The 25300-nt window shown below is 38.8% G+C and overlaps 1 protein-coding gene across 9 annotated transcripts in view; it reads left to right on the forward strand.

Annotated features, from left to right (window-relative positions):
* Window positions 1-25300, forward strand: part of FRMPD4 (FERM and PDZ domain containing 4) — an 864755-nt gene that overhangs the window by 650056 nt on the left and 189399 nt on the right. The gene's annotated exons all lie outside the window — the stretch shown is intronic.

Raw genomic sequence — 25300 nt, forward strand, 5'->3', positions numbered from 1 at the left:
TTTGTACCCATTAAACAATAACTGCCAGTTCCTCCCTCCACTTACCCCACGGTGACATCTATTCTACTTTCTGTCTCTATAAGTTTATCTGCTCTAGGGACCTCATATAAGTGAAATTATATATCTTTTTGTCTTCAACTTCGTTCACTTAGCATAACATTTTCAGGCATGTCAGAATTCTGTCCTTTTTTATTTTTCCTTTTTAATGTTCCCTTGTGTGGACATTTTGTTCATTCATTCATCTGTTAATGGGCATTTGGGTTGTTTCCACCTTTTGCCTATTGTTACTGGTATTTTTATGAACATTTGTGTACAAGCATCTATTTGAGTCTCTGCTTTCACTTCTTCTGGGCACACATACCTAGGCGTGGAGTTGCTGGAACATATGGAATTGCCGGGTCAAAATTAAAGTCTGTGTTTAACTTTTTGAGGAACCACCAAACTGATTTTTGGAGTGGCTGCAGAGTGGTCTTGTTTTTTGTTTTTTGGTTTTGTGTGTGTGTGTGTGTGAAAAGAGCATTTATATTTCTCAAAATGGCAAGGGTCCATACTGTCCTTTTTCTCCAACCTGAGCAAAATATCCTTAATTATAAGACATTCATGAAACAGATTTGAAATCAGGAAGCATGGTTGGTTCTAGCCTGATCATAATAGAGCAGAGATTGGAAGCCAGAAAAAAATTATTTCACAACCACATGCTATGTCCTTTGTTCCAGCCAAGTTGATTATGGACTGATTAGTCAAACACAGGATCACTGTGAGGTGAGGGGTCATTTTTATAAAAACTATCTGCCAAGGTTGTTTCTAGGGGATTTGGTCTTTTGTACCAACCCCTGCCCACCACCACCACCACATACAAGTGAGGATTATTGAAAAATAGCAACAGGGACAACACATGTGAATGTTGTGGACAGTTTCTCAGTCTCTGAAGCCCAAATCTCTCTCCTTCCCTAGAACTGCTGCACAGGGGACAGGACTCCCATCCCTTCAGAGCACAGTTTGTTTCTGAGGTACTTGACTCCTGGGTCCATCCCAGGAAGATCCAGGATGCCCTTGAACATGACTGGAAAGTGGCCCCCTGGCTCTCCAAGGCTTTCCTAAGGATGAGCTCACAGAGATATTATCATAGAAATGGCAGTGGGAGCAGAGCCTCCCAGAAACCTCAAAGATTAGAAGAAAGGCCAATAGTTTGGCTCAAACCCCAGATTTTGAATTCATAATTTCATACCATTTGTCCAAGTCCCTTAGGCTGCTAGGAAGATGGTAATTTTTAATATTATATTGTACCATCTATTTTGTAACAGGGCTATGACTGTGTGCAATTGGCTTAGTTAAGGTGACCTAGATGCTTTGACTCAAAACAATAAAAATTTGTGGCTGAAGAAATATAGTTTTTAAAAGACATGGATTTATGGGTTTATGAAGGTATGCATCAGACTTCTCTGATTAAAACAGATGTTTATTTTCCTCTGGTTGGATTTGGGTTCCCATACATTCCAGGTCATTCGATCAATAGGTGGAAACCCAAACTGAGGCCAACTGGTTAGAGGTTCTGGGAACGTCAGCTAGCTCTGCCTTCATGCATTACCATTACCATCACTGACATTTTTAAGAGCCAGACTGGGTGTCAGTGTAACATTTACACTGGCCTAATGCCCACTGTTAAAACATAAGAGCAAATCAGCAGCTTAATAGAGAAACCTGCACTGATTACTAAATGGCAAGTTTTAAAACCAAAGTCACCAGTGTCATTTTTCCAAATCCATGCGATTTCATTTTACTTGAAAAATAAGTTTCTACAGTCCTCTCAGAGAAAGTTTTAAGATGTCAAGAACAGTATTTCTTCTGAAAGTGTTTGTTCTTTATCACTAATGAGTTTTATAAATAATGACAATCATTATTTTTCTTTCCTTTTTTTTTTTTTTAACTTACTGGGTAATGTTTATTACAAAGAAGTACTCTAATTATCAGAGTTCTCGGGAGCCCAGGTTTGCAGTGTGGAATATTTCTGTACTCATTAGTTTTAGAAGTTAAAGGGACAATTTGAAAATTAATCTATGGTTAGTAATTAGCACCTTTGCATTTAATTTTTCACTCTCTTGCATATTTTTGAAAGAGAAATTTAGATGTTTTTTTTTTTATCTCATCTTAGTATGTAAACAATAACCCACATCAAACAATTGTTTTTGATGGAAGTACAAGTATTCCGAGTGACAGACAAAGCTATGGGAGGAAGTTGGCTTTTATGTGTTCAAAGTTAGAGTCTAACAACTAAATAATGAGATAATTTTAACATAATGAGTCTTTCAGGACATGGCCCAGGAGAGTTCAAAATGTGCTCAAGTTTCATCTTCCCTCTTCCATACCCAATTTTTTAGGGTAGGGCTGGGTAACCTGTTTTCTATAGAGTTACTGATTCACGAGGTTAAATGAAGGATGCAATACACACATGCTAATATATGTTTTATAATACTGTATAGGCTACAAACTAATGGTTCTCAACCTTGGCCACACACTGGAATAGACTGAGGATCAGTAAAAAAATCCTGATGCCTGGGTCTGGGGTCGAGCCTGGGAATAGTGAGTTTCAGGAGCTCCCCAGGTAATTCTAATGAACAGCTATGGTTGCTGCTGTAAAGCACTTGTCAACACATGATCTCATTTGTTTGACTTCAACACAGAAATGATTAACTCCATTTTTCTGGATGGTAAAACTGAGACTCAGCCTGTGAGAAAGAAAAACTTTTGTTGATATTCTTGGAGAAATATGAAATGCAGTTTTAAGGAACAGAAAACATTGTTTAAGAAATATGATAGATGCAAATTTAAAATTTCTCAGTTCCTTATTATTACCAGTTAAGAGACAGCAGAGCAGGGGAAGGGAGGAAGACAGATAGAAAGAAACTACAAGGAAAAGGAAAGAGTCATGGGAAAGAGTGTCCCAATGAGAAATGGATGAAAGATGGAGAGATGAAGAGAAACAGAGAAAGTGAGATACTCTAAGGTGATTGTTATAATAACAGCATCAATTAATAATAACTTTAGAGGTAGGTATAGATGGAAAGGGATGTAGATATATTATAGAGCCAATCATAGATACAGATACAGACATAGATGTGGATATACATAGATATAGAATATAGATATTGATGTATTAATACAGATATAGATGGGTATAGATATACAGATGATATAGACTATAGATATAGATGATAGAGCTATAGATATGGATACGGGTATAGATGATTAGATACAGATATAGACTATAGATGAGTGACTTATACAATCACATTCACCCAGGAGAGTCCTGGTTTATGGGTGTCATTCTGAAGTAATTACAGACAGCACCTCCTTTTGCTCTCAAAGTGTTCTGGTTTGGACAATACAAGATAAGGTATTTTAAAAAGACTTTATATGTTTAAAAGTCAGAGAATGAGGAACACCATTTTTTAGTTAAATTGGGTGAAAATATGCTTGTTTGATTGTGAAGGTAGGGAGAGTTAATGCAAAAGTACCATGATTCAATAAATCTGGAACTTTGGTTTTGTAAATTACAGGAAAAAATTAAAACACGAGCAAAATGAATATTACAATACTAGCTGGCAAAATAGATTATTATGATGAGCCAAGTTAGAGTCTGAGGATAGAGATGAGGGTTGGAGAGGAGACTGGAGGGTCAGTTCCGAAGCACATGGCCTGATTTTTCAAGTTCTAAATTTGAGAGGCTTTTTGTTGTTGTTGGCCTGCTGGCTTCCTGGCCACCTTCATTCTGTGTGCACAAAAAGTAGCCCTGCATGAGGATTGGACAAGACATGCTATTCTATTATTCTACCAGCAATTCCCATGGTGGGCAATTAAACTGAGTACTATCTCCTTAATGCAGAATAATTCAACTCTGAATCCTGAAGAGTGGAAATTAGTAATGAGATGTGGAAACTTCCACTTTGTTCTCCAGTATGGGCTTGGCTCAACTTGGGAGTAGTTTAGTCATTCTCATCCGTCAATCTATTCCATGGTCAATGTGAAAGGTATTTTTGGCTTATCTGTCTCCAGAAAATAATAATCTGAATAAATACAAATAATTTGTGTGCCCTTTCTTATCAACCACAGCAGAAGACAGTCAAGTCAACATGATAGGATTCTGTCATCATGGAAATTAGAAACAGAAAAGGCTTACCTCGTTCTTTTGTGTGAGCCTCAAAGTATTTACCCAGTCTAATAGGTTATCTTCAAATATTATTTGGTAGTTCTAGGGCTATTCTTTGGATATTTTATTTCTTGATTTTTACTACAAGATTTCATGAGACTTTTACTGTTATTCTGTGGAGTCCCTTTATCTGTTATTCTGTGGTGAATTCCCTTAAACTTTTTCTTCTCTAAAAATTTTTTTAAATGTCAAGAAGAGTTAAGGTGTAAAGTTGGGATGTGGATATTGTGGTTGTGCCCATCATCTCCTGTGATATTTTTATATTTGAAGCAGACACCAATTTCCTACTTTATCAAGACTACATTTTAATACACACCCAACAAAGGACAAATTGATCTGCGAGATTACACAAGTTGTTATCTTTTGTCTCTGCTAATAAAATGCTGCAGGTCTCTGTGGAAATTAACAGTTGTGCCCATGAAGGAAATAAGATAAATCTCTTGGTGATAGGTTACTCTGTTATTCTGTGACGTTAATAAGTATCCAAAGAGTTAAGAACTAGCAATATGTTAGAAGACAGGCAGTTTGCCTCATTTTTTGTGTGTGTTTTTGATGAACAATTCTTAAATAAAATATGTTGCTTTTGAGTACACATGATGGGTTCTGCATAAAAATCAAATACTTGCCTCATGGCAAGAGCAAATGTCATTTGGTTCAATGAGTTCCTAGATCCCAAGCATCCAGTCAAGGGGAGGAAAGTATATTATAATTCTGGAATGGGGGGAACAAAGTCAATATAATAGTATCATTACATGAAATGAAAGTTAATTATGCCCTGTCAATACAAAAGCTTCCCAGGCTGAACATTAGGGGCTGTTTATTCTCTTCATTGGAGCAGATTTGTTTTCTTTTGAATCTGACAAAGCACCTATCTGCTGAGTTAATAATCACTGCTCCCAGCTGGAAGGTAAGTTTGCAGAGTTGATGGAAGGGATTTTAACAGGAAAGCTCTGAAATGACTATCATTCCAGATCTAATTTGGCATATGGCACAAAGAGCTGTGCTAGGCAAACTTCTCCTGTATCAGAGGCTGTTTCATTTTCCCTGTGCATTTCTTCTTGAAACTTTGCTGGCTCACTTAATCTGGCCTTCACTCTAGGACAAATCCCTGAGTTTCTCTCCTTATTTGTCCAGCAAGCCAAAGTATCTGGAGGGATTGTAATTATCTGAAGTTCCTTGGGCCACTTGACTACAACAGAGTTGGGACATGCATATTCAGGCCAAGCTGTGGACAGCAGGTTAGCTAGTGCACTGGGTCGCCTCTTTCTTCTCCTGTGCTGTATATAGCCCCTAGGGATGTACAGGAGGTGGGTCACAAAGTCCATTCGGTATCACAGGGATGGCCAACCTGTGCAAAGGAGAAACACCTGGAGGACCAGGTTTCCATCACAGCCTGTAATTGAAATACTAGCTTGGGGCTGCCTGCCACCCTTGATTTTTTTGAGTGGCCTCTGGACCTCTTCTTTCTAGATTGAGCCAACCCTTGCAGAGAGCAATTTTGATGGTATTGCCTAAGGCTGGGGCACAGGCAGAAATTCTGGCCTGTGCCAAATGCCACGTGGGGGCATGGGTGTTGCTGCCAAGTAAATTGGCTGAACTTAAGAGGGCATGGAATCACCTTGGTGGCAGGTGTCTTTTCAGTATTGTCTGTACTCCAGCATAAAAGGAGAGCAGGGCCGGGCACGGTGTCTCACACCTGTAATCTCAGCACTTTGGGAGGCCAAGGTGGGCGGATCACCTGAGGTCAGGGGTTCGAGACCAGCCTGATCAACATGGAGAAACCCTGTCTCTACCAAAAATACAAAATTAGCCAGGCATGGTGGCGCATGCCTGTAATCCCAACTACTTGGGAGGCTGAGGCAGGAGAATTGCTTGAACCTGGAAGGCAGAGGTTGCAGTGAACCAAGAATGTGCCATTGCACTCCAGCCTGGGCAACAAGAGTAAAACTCCATCTCAAAAAAAAAAAAAAAAAAAAAAAGAAAGGAAAAAAAAAAAGAAAAAGAAAAAAAGGAGAGCAACTGAGACAGGAGGGCTGGTGACAGAAGTGCCATATTGTGGTCCACCAAAAGGTGGGAAACTGCAGTTCCTGCCAAGCCCTTATTCTGTAGCTCCTCTCAAAGCTTGAATAAAGCCTTGTTATCAATGGCCAGTTTCTGGTGAAGAGCCCCTTCAATTGCAAGGATGATGAGAGATCACACTACTCTTGATGCCAGTGAACACTCAAATCAATCTGAGTCAAGAGTAGCCATGTCACATATTTGCTGCACGGAGCATGCCATCCGGCCGCTCCAGAAACACAGGTTTGGTATTAGGTATTCAGGTTGGGAAGGCTGGGAGAAACTCAAAAATGCTTTCTGATCTTAAAGGGTGCTGCTGAGCACATGGGGCTGGCTCCATAATGTTTAGGACCTGTTGCAAAATGAAAATGCAGGTCCCTTGTTCAAAAAGCAGGATAAAAGTGCTGGAAAAGGTATGAAAATGTAAAGCTTTTCCCCTTCGTCTGTGGTCTCTCTGTCAACATGTCATAGAGTTTTTTATTTCCTGTTTAATGACTTTTAAGACGGAGTCTCTCTCTGTCGCCAGGCTGGAGTACAATGGCACAATCTCAGCTCACTGCAACCTCTGCCTCCTGGGTTCAAGAGATTCTTCTGCCTCAGACTCCTGAGTAGCTGGGATTACAGGTGCGCGCCACCACGCCCAGCTAATTTTTGTATTTTTAGTAGAGATGGGGTTTCACCATGTTGGCAAGGATGGTGAATCTTGACCTTGTGATCTACTCTCCTCAGCCTCCCAAAGTGCTGGGATTATAGGCGTGAACCACTGCACCCAGCCTATTTAATGACATTTCATAATAAGACAAATGAAAATTTTAAATTATTAGCAGGAATTTTACTGATCATCTTTGTATGATGAAAGTTGCAGATGAAAATATAAGAGCATTAACTTGTCTGAAGAATCACTGAAATTATACAATTTGTATTTCATAGCTTATACATGCATATGTCTTTCATTCTAATCAGAACAGTAGAAATGCTGCACACAACTAACTCAATTGTTTTGACTGTACTTCTTAATATGAGCACATCCTACTAACACTCCCTCCCTTTGACTCGCTGTGAATAAGGGAAAACTGAAAGGAAAAGAACAGTGGGCAGCCCTATCTTTTTCTATGTCACCGTTTTCAGTGTAAGTGGTTGGCTAATACAGGGAAGTAACACAAGTAAGAAAGGATATGGCAGGGTTCCTTGGTCATTCATGTTTCTTAGAAGGTCATGTCTGTTAAAAACTCATTAGCCTTTAGCCATTACCTCCCAACCTCACCTCTTGACTCTTTTTTAAAAATCATTTCTCACATGACCTTCTCAATAAAGGCTTAGCAAGGAGGAATGATTGCTTTTAGCTGTTGACTCCCTCAGAAAGCAATCTCCATGCCCTGTCAAGGATAGGTTTTCTCACAAAAAGATACATACTTTTCTTCCCCCACCCCCAAGGTAATCCTCTAAGCCAGGTCAGCAAACCTTTTCTGTAAATGGCCACATAGTAAATATTTTAGGCTTTGGAGGCCATGTGGTCTCTGTTATGACTCAACAGTACAAGTCTGCCATGGTAGTGTTAAAGCAGTCATAGGAAACATGCAAATAAATGGACACGGTTGTGTTCCAATAAAACTTTATTTACAAAAACAGACTGGGGGCTGGATGTGACCCATGGGCTATATAGTACTTTGCCAATCCCTACTCTAAAACATCATCCATTTGAGCCCATACTTATATTTTTAATTCACAAACTGATAAATTTTCAAAACCCTCCCATGAAATGAGGAGCTGACATGTGTTTTATGTTTGAAAGAAACTAGAGCAGAGATCAGTAAAATGACTTTTCTGAGGTTGCAGGGAGCTAAAAATGGACCTCAGAGAACCCCAGTTTGTCCTACTTGTTGCCAGAAAGCTCTATGATGTGTCTTCTATCAGCATGCATTTCTTGCCTAGCTCTGACACCTATGACCTACCTTAAAGGTCATTCTAGGAACAATGTCAAAATTCACCAGAGAAGTACAACTTTTAATATGAAAATGCCATAACTCCTCCCTTCCTTTTGGTGGGTGTTCACAGGGAGGAGGTCTGCTTATCAATCACAGAGTTTGCAGCTGCTCTCCCCCTCTAACCAGCACTTTGTGGGAGGGGTACAGAGGACAGGAAGTGATAGCAGGGGGCAGCCCAGTCACAATGGAATGCTTAATGCAAGTGCAAATAATTATTAGGAAGGTGAAAATTACATAGCAAGTTGCTCTTACTAATGGTCGACAGAAAAACAACCCCATTGTACTTTCAAAAAGTTAATTATCCATAGTGTTTTGGAAAAATTTTGCTTATTATCATTGTGGAATTTTATAAGGCTGCTGTGTAAATGTCCTCAACTCATTTTTGGTGATATTCTGTTCTAGATTGTTCTCTCAGCTTCTATAACACCATTCTCCTCTTTTGCTCCAAGCTCATGGGAAGTTGCTCAGCTGGTTTTTTGTTTTGTTTTGTTTTTTAGCTCAACATTTAAACTTCAGTTTCCCACATTATCAAGCCCACATTCCTACATAAAACCCCCAAAAGGGTAAAGGATTAATGAGTTCAATATGTTGGTACCATTTGGTTTTGCCCCAGAAATTACTGGAGACTCATGACTATTCTTCTACAGGAGATAAAGGAGATCAACAAAAATTAGTTTGTACTGCCTAGAATATTGTCTGGGAAATAGTATGCAGTTAATAAGTGTTTGTTGAATAGATGTTTAGATGTATGTTTGTATCAGTAGATGGATGGATGAATGGATGGATGGATGAATAAACCTGTTTCTGAAGCCTTATATCCAGTGGGCCATGAGGGAAAATGCTGATACACAAATCAGTGAGTATCTCTTCTTAAACTACTGATGTAGAAATGTCATTAGAAGAATTTAGGCATTAGCCCAGCACGGTGGCTCACGCTTGTAATCCCAGCACTTTAGGAGGTGGAGGCGGGCAGATCATGAGGTCAGGGGTTTGAGACCAGCCTGACCAACATGGTGAAAACTCGTCTCTACTGAAAATACAAAAATTAGCCAGGCGTGGCAGTGCATGCCTATAATCCCAGCTACTCAGGAGGCTGAGGCAGAAGAATCGCTTGAACCCAGGAGGCGGAGATTGCAGTGAGCCGAGATCATGCCACTGCATTTCAGCCTGGGTGACAGAGTAAGACTCTGTCTCCAAAAAAAAAAAAAAAAAAGAATTTAGGCATTTAGTGTGATACCACCTTTCTCCTGCAAGAATGACCATAATCAAAAAACCAAAACATAGTAGATATTGACATGGATGCAGTGAACAGGGAACATTTCTACACTGCTGGTGGGAATATAAGCTAGTGCAACCACTATGGAAAACAGTATGGAGATTCCTTAAGGAATTAAAAATAGAACTACCATTTGATCCAGCAGTCCCACTACTGGGTATCTACCCAGAGGAAAAGAAGTCATGTTTATAGCAGCACAATTCACAATTGGAAAAACGTGGAACCAACCCAAATGCCCATCAATCAATAAGTGGATAAAGAAACTGTGGTATATATACATACGATGGAATACTACTCAGCCATAAAAAGGAATGAATTAATGGCATTCACAGCGACCTGGATGAGACTGGAGACTATTATTCTAAGTGAAGTAACTCAGGAATGGAAAACCAGACATCATATATTCTCACTCATAAGTAGGAGCTAAGCTATGAGAATGTCAAGGCATAAAAATGACATAATGGACTTTGGGGACTCAGGGGAAAGGGTGGGAAGCAGGTGATGAATAAAAGACTACAAATAGGGTACAATGTATACTGCTTGGGTGAAGGGTACACCACTAAAGAACTTACTCATGTAACTAAACACCACCTGTTCCCCAATAACCTATGGAAATAAAAAAAATTATAAGAATTTAGGCATTCAGGTAAAGCCTATATTTTATAATAAGACACTAAACGTTTATCAAAACCTTGTCACCAATTCATATGTTAGTGTGGCTGTTTATCAGAAATTCAAGATGCAATAAAATTATCTTTCTGGAAATAGTGTGGTTGCAGTGTATTTTAGCAACAAGTGGCATAGAATAACAAAGCACAGATATTAGAGTAAAAACACTTGGGCTAAAATCCCAGCTCTTTCAGTGTTAGCTCTGTGATGGTGGATTATCACTAGGACACTGTGGGCCTCACTTTTCTCATTATACAACAATGTGTTTGGACTAGAAATCTGTATCATCTGGGAATCCTGTGAGGTACAAGCAACAAAAAATTCTAAATCAATTTGGCTTCAATGATAAAAATAATTTGTTGGTTTATGTACCTAAAAAATAAGTGATAAAACTGTTACAGCCAAAAGGAGCCTAAGGATACATGACAACTCAATATAATATGGTATACTGGTTGGAATTTTGGAACAAATAAAGGACATTAGGTAAAACCTAAAGAAATCTGAGTAAAATATGGACTTTAGTTAATAATAATGTATCAATATTGGTTCATTAATTGTGACAAATGTACCACACTTATGTAAGATGTTACCAACAGGGGAAACTGAGTGCCAAATATACAGGAATGCTCTGTGATTTTTCTGCAAATCTAAAAGTGTTATAAAATAATGCCAGACATAAGAAATACATAAAATGGGGTAATGTCAGCAAGAAGGCAGACTAGGAAGCTTCAGTTCCTCATTCTCCCACAGAGCCACAAAATTAACAAGTTATTGACCAGAATAACTTTGTGAGAATTCTAAAGACCAGTTGAAAAGTTACAGCATCTAGACCAATGTAAAACCAAGAAGGAATTCCAGCAAAAAGGAAAGGAAAGTTTTAAAAAGTTTTGCGTACCTGTTATCCATGCTTCTCTCCCTATCTGATTTAGCACAGTGCAACTAACAGGAAACCTCCCACCTTAGGAATCCTCTTTTAGGATGAAAACAAAAGAGCGGACCATGCATCCAGCATGTGGTCTAGTCTGGAGGCTGCCTAAGGAACTGGTTCCTGAGTTACATTACCCAGAGCACTGACGGGACTTGGTGAAGCACTGGTGGCCTTGTTTGGAAGCTGCTGAAAACAAGACATGATCTTCATGGCATGTTATAGCTGCAGTTCCAAAAGCAGACACCAGCAGAAGCAAGGTTCACAGGCTTCTGAGAAGAAATAGGAACAACAAGCTGCTTAGGAAATTGGAGATGTTTAAAAGCATAGACGCACATGCAGAGAAGACAGCACATCCTTAGAAAAAGTTTGGAGAGGTCCTAGAATCTATAGTGGAGCTAATCAGTAAAAATTTTTCCCTGCACAAAATCAGTCTATAAAGACTGGGAGAGGTGGTTGTTTCTCAAATGCCCAAGTCTCAACAGCAGCAGCAATGAATCCCAAGGCATACAAGGAGAGAGGGAAACCTGGCCCAATCAAAGTGCCAAAATAAAACTCCAGAAACTGACCCTAAAGAAACACAGATCAATTCTCCCTCACAAATAATTTAAAGTAACTGTACTAAACATGCTCAATGAACTAAAATGGAACACAGATAAATAACTAAATAAATTCGGGAAAATGATGCATGAACAAAATAAGCATATCAACAAAGAGACACAAACTATAAAGAAGAACCAAACAAATTCTGGAATTGAAAAATATAAAAACAGAACAGAAAAAAATTCAAGAGGTTTCAACAGAAGACTGGATTTGACAGAAAAAAAAAACCAACAAACTTGAAGACAGATTATTAGAAGTCATTATTAGAGGTAACAAAGTCAGAGGATTAAAAAGAAAAAAATAAAAGTGAAGAGAGCCTAAGGGACTTATGGACATTATCAGGCAGACCATTATATGCATGATGGGACTCCCAGAAGGAAAAGAGAGGGAGTAAGTGCTTATTTGAACCAACAATGGCCAAAAACCTTTCAAACTTGAGGGAAAAAAAAAAATGGGCATACAAATTCAAGAAGCTCAAAGAATTTCAACCAGGATAAATTCAAAAAGACCCACACGAAAATGCATTGTAATCAAATTGTCAAAAGTCAAAGACAAAGAGTCTTGAAAGCAGCAAGAGAAAAATAGCTCATCACACACAAAACAGCTTCCATAAGGTTATCAGTGGAATTACCAATAGATAACTTACAGGCCAGAAGGAAGTGACAAAGAATACTGTATCCAGAAATTGCCACAGCCACCTCACCTTCAGCAGCCACCACCCTGAACAGTCAGCAGCCATCAACACTGAGGCAAAACCTTCCATTAGCAAAAAGATTATGATATGCTGAAGGCTCAGACAATTGTTGCCACTTTTTAGCAATGAAGTATTTTTAATTAAGGTGTGTACATTGTTTTTTGAGGCACAATGTTATTACACATTCAATAGACTATAGTATGGTATGAACATATTTTTTAAGTTCTGGGATACATGTGTAGGACTTGTAGGTTTATTACACAGGTAAACATCTGCCGTGGTCGTTTACTGCACCTATCAACCCATCACCTAGGTATTAAGCCCCACATGCATTAGCTATTTATCCTGATGCTCTCCCTCCCCCCACAACCCCCAACTACAGGCCCCAGTGTGTGTTGTTCCTCTCCCTGTGTCCATGTGTTCTCATTTTTCAGCTCCTGCTGATAAGTGAGAACATGTGGTGTTTAGTTTTCTGTTCTTGCATTAGTTTGCTGAGGATAATGGCTTTGAGCTCCATTCATGTCCCTGCAAAGGACATGATCTCATTCCTTTTTATGGCTTCATAGTATTCTGTGGTATATATGTACCACATTTTCTTTATCCAGTCTATCACTGATGGGCATTTAGGTTGATTCCATGTCTTTTCTATTGTAAATATTGCTGCAATGAACATATGCATGAATGTAACTTTATAATAGAATGATCTATATTCCTTTGGGTATATACCCAGTAATGGGATGGCTGAGTCAAATGGTATTTCTGGTTTTAAGTTTTTGAGGAATTGCCCCACTGTCTTCCACAATGGTTGAAACTAATTTACATTAACACCAAAAGTGTGAAAGCATTCCTATTTCTCCACAGCCTTGCCAGCAGCTGTTGTTTCTTGATTTTTTAATATACCATTCTGACTGGCATGAGATGATATCTTATTGTGGTTTTGATTTGCATTTCTCTGATGATCAGTGATGTTCACTTTTTCTCATATATTTCTTGGCCACATAAATGTCTTCTGTTGAAAAGTGTCTGTTCATATCCTTTGCCCACTTTTTAATAGGGTTGTTTTTTCTTGTAAATTTGTTTAAATTCCTTATAGATTCTGGATATGAGACCTTTGTCAGATGGATAGATTGCAAAAATTTTCTCCCATTCTATATGTTGTATGTTCACTCTGATGATAGTTTCTTTTGCTGTGCAGAAGCTCTTTAGTTTAATTAGATCCTATTTATCAATTTTTGTTTCTGTTGCAATTGCTTTTGATGTTTTCATAATGAAATTTTTGCCTGTGCCTACATCCTGAATGGTATTGCCTAGATTTTCTTCCAGGGATTTTATAGTTTTGTGTTTTACATCTAAGTCTCTAATCCATCTGGAGTTAATTTTTGTATAAGATATAAGGAAGGGGTCCAGTTTCAATTTTCTATATATGGCTAGCCAGTTCTCCCAGCACCGTTTATTAAATAGGGAATTCCTTCCCCATTGCTTGTTTTTGTCAGATTTGTCAAAGATCAGATAATTGTAAATGTGCAGTCATATTTCTGAGATATCTATTCTGTCCCATTGGTCTATATGTCTGTTTTTATACAGTACCATGCTGTTTTGGTTACTATAGCCTTACAATATAGTTTGAAGTCTGGTAGAGTGATACCTCGAGCTTTGTTCTTTTTGCTTAGGATTGTCATGGCTATATGAGCTCCTTTTCGGTTCCATATGAATTTTAAGGTGGTTTTTGCTAATTCTGTGAAGAATGTCAATGGTAGTTCAATGAGAATAGCACTGAATATATAAATTACTTTGGGCAGTATGGCCATTTTCATGGTATTGATTCTTCCTATCCATGAGCATGGAATGTTTCTCCATTTGTGTGTGTCCTCTCTGATTTCTTTGAGCAGTGATTTCTAGTTCTCCTTGAAGAGGTCCTTCACTTCCCTTGTTAGCTGTATTCCTAGGTGTTTTATTCTCTTTGTAGCAATCGTGAATGGGAGTTCACTCATGATTTGGCTCTCTGCTTGTCTATTGTTGGTGTATAGGAATGCTTGTTATTTTTCCACATTGATTTTGTATCCTGAGATTTTGATGAAGTTGCTTATCAGCTTAAGAAGCTTTGAGGCTGAGATGATGGGGTTTTCTAGATATGGGATCATGTCATCTACAGAGACAGTTTGACTTCCTCTCTTCCTATTTGAATACCCTTTATTTCTTTCTCTTGCCTGATTGCCCTGGCCAGAACTTCCAATATTATGTTGAATAGGAGTGGTGAGAGAGGGCATCCTTTTCTTGTGCCAGTTTTCAAGGGGAATGCATCCAGCTTTGGCCCATTCAGTGTGATATTGGCTGTAGGTTTGTCATAAATGGCTCTTATTATTTTGAGATATGTTCCATCAATATCTAGTTTATTGAGAGGTTTTAACATGAAGAGATGTTGAATTTTATCGAAGGCCTTTTCCATGTCTATTGAGATAATCGAGTGATTTTTGTCTTTAGTTCAGTTTATGTGATGAATTATGTTCATTGATTTGCATATGTTGAACTAGCCTTGCATCCTGGGGATTAAGCCAACTTAATTGTGGTGGATAAGCTTTTTGATGTGCTGCTGGGATTTGGTTTGCCAGTATATTATTGAGGATTTTTACATCAATGTTCATCAGGGATATTGGCCTGAAGTTTTTCTTTTCTGTTGTATCTCTGCCAGGTTTTGGTATCAGGAGGACACTGGTCTCATAAAACGAGTTAGGGAGGAGTCCCTCCTTTTCAACTGTTTGCAAGTTTCAAAAGAAATAACACTAGCTCCCCTTTGTACCTCGGGTAGAATTCAGCTGTAAATCCATCTGGCCCTGGGCTTTTTTATTTTTATCTTTTTTGGTTGGTAGGCTGTTTATTACTGCCTCAATTTCAGAACTTGTTATTGGTCTATTCAGGGATTCAGCTTCTTCCTATTTCAGTCTTGGGAGGGTGTATATGTCCAGGAATTTTTCCATTTCGTCTAGATTTTCTAGTTTATTTGCACAGAGGCATTTATAGTATGCTCTGATGGTTGTATTTTTGGGGGTCAGTGGTGATATCCCCTTTATTATTTTTATTGTGTTTATCTGATTCTTCTCTTTTATTATTAGTCTAGCTAGCAGTCTATTTTATTAATTTTTTCAAAAAACCAACTCCTGAAATCATTGATTTTTTTAAATGTGCTTTCATGTCTCTATCTCCTTCAGTTCTGCTCTGATCTTGGTTATTTCTTGTCTTCTACTAACTTTGGGGTTTGTTTGCTCTTGGTTCTCTAGTTATTTTATTTGTGATGTTAGGGAGTCAATTTGAGATCTTTCTAGCTTTTCGATGTGGCCATTTAGTGCTAGAAATTTCCCACTTAGCACTGCTTTAGCTGCATCCCAGAGATTCTGGTATGTTGTTTCTTTTTTCTCATTGGTTTCAAAGAATTTCTTGATTTCTGCCTTAATTTCATTATTTTTTCAGGAGTCATTCAGGAGCAGGTTGTTCGATTTTCATGTAATTATGTGGTTTTGAGTGAGTTTCTTAATCTTGAGTCCCAGTTTGATGGCACTGTGATCTGAGAGTGTGCTATGATTTCAGTTGTTTTGCATTTCCTGAGGAGTGTTTTACTTCCCTTTATGTGATCTGTTCTAGAGTAAGTGCCATGTGGCACTGAAAAGAATGTATATTCTGTTATTTTTGAGTAGAGAGTTCTGTAGATATCTATTAGGTCCACTTGATCCAGAGCTGAGTTCAAGTCCTGAATATCCTTGTTAATTTTCTGTCTCGATGATCTGTCTAATATTGACGGTGAAGTCAATAGTGGGAGACTTCTCCCATTGTTGAATTGACCCTTTTACCATTATATAATGCCCTCCTTTGTCTTTTTTTATCTTTGTTAGTTTAAAGTCTGTTTTGTCAGAAATTAGAATTGCAACCCCTGCTTTTTTCTGCTATTTGCTTGGTAAATTTTTCTCCATTCCTTTATTTTGAGCCTATGTGTGTCTTTGCATGTGAGATGGGTCTCTTGAATATTGCAAACTGATGGGTCTTGACTCTTTATCCAACTTCACATTCTGTGTCTTTTAATTGGAGCAGTTAGGCCATTTACATTTAAGGTTAATATTGTTATGTGTGAATTTAATACTGTCATCATGATGCTAGCTGGTTATTTTGCAGACTTGTTGACGTAGTTGCTTCATAGTGTCATTGGTCTTTGTATTTCAGTGTGTTTTTGTAGTGGCTTGTGATGATTTTTCCTTTCCATATTTAGTGCTTCTTTCAGGAACTCTTGCAAGGCAGGCCTGGTGGTGATGAATTCCCTCAGCATTTGCTTATCTGAAAAGGATTTCATTTCTCCTTCACTTATGAAGCTTAGTTTGGCCAGATATGAAATTCTGGGTTGGAAATTCTTTTCTTTAAGAATGTTGAATATTGGCCCCCAATCTCTTCTGGCTTGCAGGGTTCCTGCTGAGAGATCTGTTGTTATTCTGATGAGCTTCCCTATGTAAGTGACCTGGCCTTTCTCTCTGACTGTCCTTAACAATTTTTCCTTCATTTTGATCTTGGAGAATCTGATGATTATGTGTCTTGGGGTTTATCTTCTCATGGAGTATCTTACTGGGGTTCTCTAGATTTACTGAATTTGAATGTTGGCCTGTCTTGCTAGGTTGGGGAAGTTCTCCTGGATGATATCCTGAAGTATGATTTCCAGCTTGGTTCCGTTCCCCCCGTCTTTTTCAGATACTCAATCAGTCATAGGTTCAGTCTGTTTACATAATCCCATAGTGCTCAGAGGTTTTATTCATTCCTTTTCATTTTTTTTTTTTCCTAATCTTGTCGACTTGTCTTATTTCAGCAAGATAGTCTTCATGCTCTGAAATTCTTTCCTCTGCTTGGTCTATTTGGCTATTGATACTTGTGGTTGCATTGTGAAGTTCTTGTGTTATGTTTTTCAGCTCCATCAGGTCATTCATGTTCCTCTCTAAATTGGTTATTCTGGTTACTGGCTCCTGTAATGTTTTATCATGATTCTTAGCTTCTTTGTATTGGGTTAGAACATGTTCCTTTAGCTCAGCAAAGTTCATTTTTACACACCTTCTGAAGCCTACTTCTGTGAATTCATCCATCTCAGCCCCCGCCCAGTTCTGTCCCCTTGCTGAAGAGGTATTCCGATCATTTGGAGGAGAAGAGGCACTCTGGCTTTTTGAGCTTTCAGTGTTTTTTTTGTTGATTCATTCTTATCTTCATGAGTTTATCTAGCTTCAATCTTTGAGGCTGCTGACCTTTGCATGGGGTTTTTGTGGGAACTTTTTTGTTGATGCTGTTGTTGTTGCTTTCTGTTTGTTTTTCTTTTAACTGTCAGGCCCCTCTTCTGTAGGGTTGCCCTGGGAATCCACTCCAGACCCTATTTGCCTGGGTCCCTCCCGCACCTGGAGGTATCACCAGTGGAAGCTGCAGAACAGCAAAGATGGCTGCCTGCTCCTTCCTCTGGGATCTCTGTCTCAGAGGGGCACCAACATGATGCCAATAGGAATGCCCCTGAATAAGGTGTCTGGTGACCCCTGTTGGGGGTTCTCAACCAGTCAAGAGGCACAAGATCCAGGACCCGCTTAACGAAGCACTCTGGCTGCCCTTTGGTGGAGCAGGTGTGCTGCAATGGGGGGATTCCCACTAATCTGGAGTGCCTGGATTCCTCAGAGCCAGCAGGGGGAAAGACTAAGTCTGCTGATCCCTGGAGACTGTGGCCTCCCCTCCCGCCAGGGGCTCTTTTCCAGGGAGATTTGAGTTCTATCCTTAAACCCCTAGCTGGGGTTGCTAAAATTCCTGTAGGGAGGCCCCGTCCAGTGAGGAGAGATGGGTCAGAGTCTGGCCTAAAGAGGCAGTCTGGCCACGATCTGCCACAGCTGCTGTGTGGGCTATGGGGTATTCCTCCTTCGTCCAAACCATCCAGTCTCCCCAGCACCAGCAGACTGGAGCTGCGGTGATGGTGGCCACCCCTCCCCCTGGGAGGTCAGTCATCTTAGGCAGCAGGCAGCCACAATGATGGCCGCTGCCCATCTCTGTGGGAGCACAATAGTCTTAGGCAGTAGGCAACCACAGACATGATAGCCACCACCTCCCCCCACCCCTGGTAAATTGGTAGTCTTAGGCAGTCTCCAGCCAAGTGGCTGCCAAGAATCTGCACAGCTCTGTGCTTGGGACCCAAGGTCCTGGTGGCATGGGCTCAAGAGGGGAATCTCCTGATCCCCAGGTTACACAGATTCGTGGAAAAAACCTTTGGTTGATACCAAAGTCAGACAGACATTATAAGAAAATAAAACTGGAGCCCAATAACACTGATGAACATTGATGCAAAAATCCTCAAAAAAATACTAATAATACTGAATTCAACAGCACATTAATGCAGAAAAAGCATTTGTTAAGATTCAACAACCTTTCATAATAAAAGAAAAAACACTCAGCAAACTAATAGAAGGAAACTACCTCAAAATAATAAAAGCTATCTATAAAAAGCCCAAAGTTAACATTATACTCAATGCTGAAAAACTGAGTTTTTCCTCTAGGATTAGGAAGGCGGCAAGGACACCCACTTTCACCACTTCTATTAAACATAGCATTGGAAGTCCTAGCCAGAGCAATTAGGCAAGGGGAAAAAAAAACATCCAAATTGGAAAGGAAGAGCTAAAATTATCTCTATTCACAGATGACATGAGTTTATATGTAGAAAACACTAAAAATTACACATGCACACACACACACACACACACAAACTGCTAAAACAAATTCAGCAAAGTTACAGGACACAGAAAAATCAGTTGCATCTAAAAAGGAATAATCAAAAAGGAAATTAAGAAAATAATTCCATTTACAATAGCACTAAAATAAAATACTTCAGAATAAACCTAACCAAGGAGATGAAAGATTTATACACTGAAAACTATAAAACATTGCTGAAAGAAAGTAAAGACAACAAAAATAAATGGAAAGACATCCCATACTAATGGATTGGAAGACTTAACATTGTTAAATGTCAATATTGCCCAAAGCAGTCTACAAATTCAACACAATTCCTTGTAAAAAAGACAATGAAATTTTTTTCCAGTAAGAGGAAAACATTATCCTAATTTTTGTATGGCAGCTCAAGGAACCCTGAATAATCAAATTAATTTTTTAAAAGAAGAGCAAAGTTGGAGGATTCACATTTTCTGATTTCAAAAAATATTATAAAAGCTTTGATAATGGAAACAATGTGATAGTGGCATAAAGACAGACATATAGTCCAATAGAATAAAATAGAGAGACCAGAAATATACCTTCACATACATGATTAAATGATCTTTGACAAGGCTGCCAAACTGAAAAAGTCTTAAAAGATACCATGGTGAAAAGCTTTATGATATTGGATTTGACAATGATTTCTTGGATATGACACCAAAAGCCTAATATAAGGCAACAGAGGTAAAAATAGACAAATGGGACTACATTAAATTTCAAAACTTTCGTGCATCATAAAACATGATCAACAGAAAGAAAATCAGGCAACCTATGGAATGGGAGGAAATATTTGCAAATCATATCTGATATGAGGTTAATATTCAGAATATATAAAGAACATCTACAACTCAACAGCAAAATGTCAAACAACTCAATTTAAAAATGGGCAAGGAACTTGAATAAACATTTCTCCAAAGATGATAAACAAATGACCAACAAGCATGTGAAAGGATGGTCAACATCACTATTCATCAGGGAAATGCAAACCAAAACTACATAAAGATATCACATACATTAAGATAGCTACTCTCACAAAAAGAGGAAATAACTAGTGTTGGCAAGAATGTGGAGAAATTGGAACCCTTATGCACTGTTGGTGGGAAGGTAAAGTGGTATAACTAATGTGGAAAACAGTATGGCAAGTCCTCAAAAACTTAAAAATATAACTACTATACAATCCAACAATCCCGCTAGTGTGTATATATCCAAAACAATTGAAAGCAAGGTTTCAAAGAGGTATTTGCATACTCTTGTTCATAGGAGTGTTATTCACAATAGCCAAGAGGTAGAAGCAACCCAGATGTCCATCGACAGATGAATAAACAAAATGTGGTCTTTACATATAGTGGAAAACTATGGAAATACTGTTATATGCTACAACAAGGATGAACCTTGATGACATTATGCTAAGTAAAATAAGCCAGTTCCAAAGGACAAATACTGTAGATTCCACTCATCTTAGGTATCTAAAGTATCATTCATAGATGTGAAAACAGAATGGTGGTTACCAGGAGCTGAGGGAAGCAGATGAAGGACAGTTGTTTAATGGGTATAAATTTTCACTTTTGCAAAGTGAAAGTTCTGGAGATCTGTTGTGCAACAACGTGAATACACTTAACACTCCTGAACTTTACACTTTAAAATGGCTAAAATTACAAGTGTTTTTTCCCCATAGTAAAAATAATAATAATAATAATATACAAAATGCATGCCAGGGCCATTTTCAGAAGAAGTAGTTTAAAGAAGGTCCCAGAGGCATCAGGACTCTGTTTCATCTCTCTGAGATCTCTTCACTTTGCCTTACTCCTTGAGTTTCAATCCTGATATCTGCATCCCTTTCCATCTTCACATTGGCCATTCAGAAGAGAAAGAGAACCTGTGTCCCAGCATTCTCAGAATCAGCTGTACTACTCACTGATTGGACTGGTGGAAGCCACACACCCAAAACTGAACCAATTACTCTGGGCAGGGGAAATGGGAGGTGTCAGTTGGCTTAAGCCAAGTAGGGCCTGCCTCTAAAATGGAAATGGAATCGATCCCACCAGACCACTTGGGGAAGAGATGGTTTTCTAATGGGACCAGGAATCAGCAAACTTTCCCTGTGAAAGACCACATAGTAAATATTTCAGGCTTTGTGGGTCATATTGTCTCTATTGCAACTACTCAACTCTGCCATTGTGTAATGAAAGCAACCAGAGATGCTAAATGAATGAACATGGCTGTGCTCCAATAAAACTTTACAGACACTGAAATTTGAATTTTATATAATTTTCAGGTATCATGAAATATTATTTAACCACTAAAATATGTAAAAATCATTCTTAGCTCATAGGTGGCTGAGAGGATTTGGTCCACAGGCTATAGTTTGCAGACTCCTGTTCTACAGAATACATCCAAATGCCTTTTTAGCTTGGTGATTATTTTTCTTCATAATTTTACCTGGGTTACCTTCAATCCTCCTGTAATACCTATAATGAGACCACCCTCAGCTGGTGTGTTTGCTCAGAATCCTCAACCTGACTAGTAACAAGGCATTTGGAAGGTCATGCAATCTCTTCTCCTTTCCCCATTTGCACTGGATTGTCACAATATGTTTGTTATCATAGAACACTTGGGATATATAAGATAATATACTGTTAAATATTAAGTATTCTCCTCCACCATTATTGGAAATTAAAGACATGACTTCAACTCCATAGGTACAATTTATAGTTAGGTTAAAACTCTGTCATGTGGCTAAGCAACTGTTCTTCTATTTTTGTTCACCTTTAGCAGTGACTTTTTTCCTAGCTTAAATATTTAGTAGACTGGAACTGTCTTCAGAATGATATATTTCTTAAAGGCTTTATTTTCCAGTCATTGGACAGAGTTCTATTATGTAAATGATTAAAGCAAGTTTTCAAAATGTGGGTTTAAAGATCTTCAGAATCAGAGGGTGACCCTGGGGAGAGAGAGATAGGAGGTAGAGCTGAACAATAAAGAGAACAGGGAGAATAAAGTCAAAGAAGCTTTTAAATTCCTATAAGGAGCAGGTTGGGTTGGATTTCTGAAGGAAGATGAAAAAAAAAACTGGCTTGGGAAAAAGTAGAATTTATTGGAATATACATGGGGCTATAGCAGGGCAATGACATGTTTTAAAATGAAAATGGAAAACTGTCGAATTATTTGGTTAAATGTATTTTGGCAGCCTTTGGATTTTAGTTCGAATATCTTTAGCACATATAATGACTTTATTTGTTTGTTCTTTATGACCTACCTGGTTACTTCTTCCAAAAAAAAAAATTCTGAGCCTCAAACTAGCCTGTGGTGCACTTACAAAAGGCATCCCTTTTGGGCCATTTTGTCCCAGTCAGTGGCATCTTTGTGCTAAGTTTCAAGGTTCTGTGAGAAGACTAGATTTCAACCCCCATTTGGCTCCTTGGACAAGATCCCTGCATAGCCATTTGCACTGGCCGGGGTCTGAGGTGGTTCATGATAAATGACACATCTGATTGGGTGGCAGTGCACTTGAGTTGCTGTTCACCAGGTGGACTTTCCAAACAAGGTCAAAAAGCCATTTAAGGGACAGGGCTTTGAAGGACCACATAGAATTCACCTCTGTTGACACTAATGCATGTATTGAATAGAGGACTTACTTGTCTAGCTCTTTACAAAACTAAATTGTCCTAATTCTGGAAGATTACAATTTATAAACTCTAGAACTTTATTATAGCAATTGCTTTAATGGCAATTGATTTTCTTCTCCTTTTCCTTTTTTTCTTTTTTGAGACAGTCTCACTCTATCACCCAGGCTGGAGTGCAGTGGCACAATCTCAGCTCACTGCAACCTATGCCTCCCTGATTCAAGCGATTCTCCCACATCAGCCTCCCAGGTAACTGAGACTACAGGCATGCACCACCATGCCTGGCTAATTTTTGTATTTTTAGTAGAGACAGGGTTTCACCATGTTGACCAGAATCGTCTGTAACTCCTGACCTCAGGTGATCTGCCCACCTCGGCCTCCCAAAGTGCTGGGATTCCAGGCATGAGCCACCGCACCCGGCCAGCAATTGATTTTCTAATGCCTATTTCACAATTGCTTCCTTCTATGCTCTCTTAAGCCATCATTGTGAGGCCCACTCAAGGTTAAGGAGGAAGCTCTGACTCTTTCTCTGAGTGGGTCCATAATGCTTTTGCTGTTTACTTTACCTGTTTTCTCCAGGGATTTTGTTTTATTTTTCTTTCAATTTTCTAAAATTTAGGACTGCCATACGTTAAACTGTCCCTTTGACATAGCTTTTAGTTTTAAATGTGCCTTCTAATAGCAGCCCCTTCATAAGATACCCTACTGCCTGATTTCCTTTTAATTTGTAGTTTATAACCTCCTACCAACCAGGTAACAACAAACTGAGGTTGTTAGAATTATTTATAAGATAAAAGTTAATAGGCTGTAAGTGAGGGCCTCATGGGCTCTCATGAAACATTAGCCTAAGGTTTGGTGCTCAGCTTGTATGCTGTCTCCTTGACACTCAAACATTCTTTTGGTTTGAATTCCCCATGTCTTTTCCAGTGCTTGATTGTTGTATTCCAGATAGTTGCATTTATAGGAAAGTGATGTCTAAATAATGTTAAGGTGGAGGGTTTTTATTATTTTTGAAATAAAAGCTAAGCTGCAGGAAAGCCTGGTGTTTAGAGGTATGAAGTTTAGAGTGAGGCTCCCTGGGGTTGGATCTTCTATATCACGTTCCAGCCATGTGAGGGTGGGCATGCTGCCTTTCTGTACTTTGCTTTATTCATCTGTAAAATGAGCATAATTGTACTTACTCCACTGAATCGTAAGAGGGTGTCAAAAGACAAAATTAAAACAAAGTTAGTTATAGATCTAATTGACTTTTATTTGCAATTCATGAAACTGGGCAGCCTCCATTCTACAAAATGGAATGAGAGCTCCATTGGGCAATGACAGAACAGTGCATTTTGTAAGGTGGTGACAAGGAAACAGAACAACTGGGCGGAAAAACAAAAACCTGCTGGGCATGGTAGCTCATGCCTGTAATCTCAGCACTTTGGGAAGTCAAGGTTGGAGGATCTCTTGAGGCCAGGAGTTCAAGACCAGCCTGGGCAACATAGTGAGACTACCATCTCTCAAAAAGTTTAAAAATTAGGCGGGCTTGGTGGCATGCATCTGTAGTCCCAGCTACTCAGGAGGCTGAGGCAAGAGGATTACTTGAGCCCCAGAGTTGGAGACTGTAGTAAGCTATGATTGTGTCCCTGCACCCCAGCCTGGGTGACAGAGTGAGACCCTGTCTCAATAATAAAAGAAAAAAAAATTCTAAAAACTGATTGCTTACCTTCAGGTTACTTTTATGGGAAGGTTAAAGCAAAGGGGACTTCCTTATTAGACTGACTCAGATGGACTGGAATCTCCTGTTTTCAGGAAAAACTGGTCTATTTTGGAATCTATCTCCTTCCTTAAAACTTCAGTTTGATTATGTGACATTTAGCATGAGTGACTTCATTTTGGTTTAGTCTGGTCTGTTGAGGCCTACTGCAGGAGCTCAGTCCAAAACAATGGCCTCCTATAATTTTTGTTTAACGAGGGTTAAATGACTTATTCATATGAAGTGCTAAGAATAGGAAGCACTCAAGTCTTAGTTTTTAGTCACCATTAAGATGATGATGATGATGGAGAGAAGGAAGAGAACAAGCAAGGAAATAGGCTCTCCAAACAGACTTCAAGTTAAATATCATCAGTGTGCCTCGTGTCTTGGAAAAGATGTGTAGTCTCCTTTTTTGCTACCTGTCGCTCTGAAATATATAAAGTTCTAGATATGGCAAAATTTAGGCTTATCATGTTTGACCTTGATATTCTACCTCCTCTTTTAGCCCCTGTTTCCTACAACATCATATCCTTGATGCACTGATTCTTCTCCAATTAGAACCTTCATTGAGAAGTGGATCTGATAGAGTAAGCCACATTAGAGCAAGCTTGTCCAACCCGCAATCCATGGGACATATGCACCCCAGGATGGCTTTGAATGTGGCCTAACACAAATTCGTAAACTTTCTTAAAACGTTGTGGGAAATGTTTTGTGATTTATTTTTGTTTTTAGTTCATCAGGTATCATTAGTGTTAGTGTATTT

This window comes from Macaca fascicularis, chromosome X (assembly GCF_037993035.2).
Source record: "Macaca fascicularis isolate 582-1 chromosome X, T2T-MFA8v1.1".
In the NCBI taxonomy this organism is placed as follows: domain Eukaryota; kingdom Metazoa; phylum Chordata; class Mammalia; order Primates; family Cercopithecidae; genus Macaca; species Macaca fascicularis.